The sequence below is a fragment of the Oratosquilla oratoria genome, chromosome 23 (assembly GCF_046742065.1).
Source record: "Oratosquilla oratoria isolate Oo_2021 chromosome 23, ASM4674206v1, whole genome shotgun sequence".
Lineage (NCBI taxonomy): Eukaryota > Metazoa > Arthropoda > Malacostraca > Stomatopoda > Squillidae > Oratosquilla > Oratosquilla oratoria.
The window spans coordinates 3,021,438-3,024,609 of record NC_134799.1 but is presented as its reverse complement, the minus strand read 5'-3'; positions in this window follow the sequence as shown (position 1 = coordinate 3,024,609).

Here is a 3,172-nt window from a genome sequence, read left to right as displayed (position 1 = left end):
GCCACCTCCGCCAAAAACATACATTAACTGAGCATGGGTAAACAAATGAAAATAAGATGTAGACATTTTGAGCCAAACTTAGATTTTGATTTTTGTATTTAATATCCCTACTGCACAAAGAAAATATTTCATAATTTTCCGATTCTAATCCAAAAATCGCCGAGCACGATAAAAATATGATTTTTTAACTCTTTTTATTATCATTCTTTGGTCAGTCTTTTTGGGCGGCAAGTCCAGGAAAGAATTGCCGCTCCCGGGCATATTTACATCACCCCCCCCCCCCCCTATGTGAGGGCCCTTTCTTGGCCTGGTCGGAAGTCAGCCTGCCAATGTTGTGTTTCTGGATTTGGAAAAAGCATTCGAGTTAGCTAATGTCTCTGCCATTCTTGCATCCTTGACTACCAAGGCAGACTCCTGCCCTACATTGCAGACCACCTCACGGACAGGATGGCGAAAGTATGCTTCCAAGAATATCTATCCTCCATGACCACAATATGGAAAATGGGACCCCATAGGAAGCGTTCTTAGCCCTGCCTTTTCTAATGCTCGTGGAGAACCTAGTTCTCCTCGAACTCGGGGGAGGACGTTCCCACAAATCCCAGGAATTCGAACGATTTGGGGCCAAAAATCTTGATGGCCAATATAAGATCAATGAGTCTGAAGACGCGGATACAACGCCGCCGCCCCCTACACACACACACCCTCTTACTCTTCAGGAGGACGAAACCACATAGGTAGGCCATCTGCAGTGGCTCAAATTTTCCATACGATAAAAAGTCAGTGACAAATATAGACTCGTAGAGATATAAACAAAATATTAATACATTTAAAGCGGCAACATTTATTACGGTTTTGGTAACTTTTTTAGGGAGGTTGTCTTACGATTTACAAAATATTTAGATTTTGTGCTAAAGAGGCCAAGGATGTGGTTTGGGAAAAATGGAGGAAGAGAAGCAAACAAGCTATGAAAGACTATACACTCAATCCTCGATTTAGCGGACCTCGAATTTGCGGACTTCCGATTTAGCGGACAAAATGTGTTCGGTAGTAACAGTGAAATTCCGGACGAAGTCCATAAAATAAACATTTGTACGATAGGTGTCCACAAAGTAAAACGAATATTACAAGGTACGTTACCGGGGGGAGGGGGGGAGGGAGAGCCAGAAAACCTCTCCACTGCGCAGGTAGATGATGACGTCAACGGAAATATCGAGACCAGGGTTCCGCGGGTTGAGAGCTGTCAGTCACTCACACACCAGTGTGCGGAACGAAGCTCCATCTTTTGATTAAAGGGGTAGATAAGGCAGACAAATAACATATAAAAATGCCAACAGTTTGTATAGTGCCTAAGTGCAATGCCGATAGACTGAAAGGTGATAAAAATACACATTTCTTTTCACTACCCAAAGATATAGAACTTAGAAATGGATTGAATTATGTGGCACACACAATACTCGGTCATCTGGATATGTATGCAGCCGTCATTTTGAAAGTAACTACTTATTAGCAACATTTCCTGAATTTTCCATTCAATTGCAAATAAACAGACTAAAGAATCCGGTTAAAACATAACTGAGCTTGGTGGAGATAAAGGTCTACATATAAAATCCGCGCTTGACATGTCATTCCAACTAATAACTCGTCATATTAATATAATCCACCTAATGTGAAAGCATGGAAAACAGTTTTATAACTTTTCTGGCGGCCATATCTCAGATACTGATAATTTGAGGATAAGAAAGTGATACCGAGTAATTTCAGTATTATGTGGACATCATAGTGTAATTTTAAAGTCTACCATACCTACAGATGGTTTTCTTTAAAGTTTACATTTTTTCCACCTCTCACTTCCCCCTCTGGATTTCCTATGACGTCACGATGGAGGTGCGCGGAGGGGTGGAGTGCTCAACGTACCTTATAGTATTCGTTTTACCTTGGGTGTCCAGTAGTAACGTATATGCACGCCGAAACCTAACGGCGTGGTTCAGTTTCTTTATGTGTAATGTACATCATTATACATATGTACTGTAGTTTTTATTACATATCTAATACGTATGTGCACTCCAAAACCTAACGGACATTTTCTACGTAACGTATTTATGTCCGGTATTCAGTATTGGTAACGGACGGACCCGATTTTCAAATAACGGACTTTTGCAAATAACGGACAAGGGTCTGCACGCATTTGTCCGTTAAATCGAGGGTTAAATGTACAAGAATTTGCAGGGAGGAAGAAAGCAATTTTGAAAGAGGTGTAGTAGATAAATGCAAGGATAAACCAAAAAAAAATTCCATGCTTATAAATGGTAAATTGAGACAGGGAAGTAATCACTAAGTTAATAGAGGGTGGTGAGGTCTTTGAAGAAGCCTCAGCTCAGGCAGAAATAATGAATGATATTTTCAATCAACCTTCACAAAAGACAGCACTTTTTCAGAAGAAAGTGTGGAGTGAAAAAACAGATTTAGAAGATACTAATGTAGAAGTGAGAGAAGTGGTCAACCTCTTGGGGACATTGGATGTGACAAAACCTTCAGGACCTGATGGGATCACAAACTGCATACTTAAAGAATGTAGGGAACTAGTGGACAAGGTTTACAGTCTTATTACATGTTCATTGAAAGAAGTCACCGTGCTGCTTGATTGAAAAGGGCAAATGTGGTACTCTCTAAATCTGTTTCCAGTTTACAGATCATTATCATACCACCTCTCTCTTTGCCTCTCCAATGTATGTGTATGCTAATAAGAACACAGGTACGTGTGTTCACTTATGCAAAGTAGACCACTTGGAAAAAGACTCTAACGAAGCAGAGCACTTTCATATATTATATCTTCAGTGCAAAGGTTTTTTGCACTGAAGATGTAATATATGAAAGCGCTCTGCTTCATTAGTTTCTTTTTCCAAGTGGTCGACTTTGTATGTGTATGTATGTATGTGCAGAAGTGGGGGGAGTTCACTGTATGGTGAGGTAAAGCAGCTCCAGCAGCTATTGGGCCTTCCTGTGGAAGAACTGTACCTCACTGAATAATTTTTGACCCAAGCAGTAGGGAAGGGGACCAAGGCTAAGACTGACAGTATGGTATGGTACAAAATATTTCTTCATACTCCAATCCTGGGTAATGTATCATATTGTAATTTCATACTACACCCTTTTTGTTCATTAACATACAATA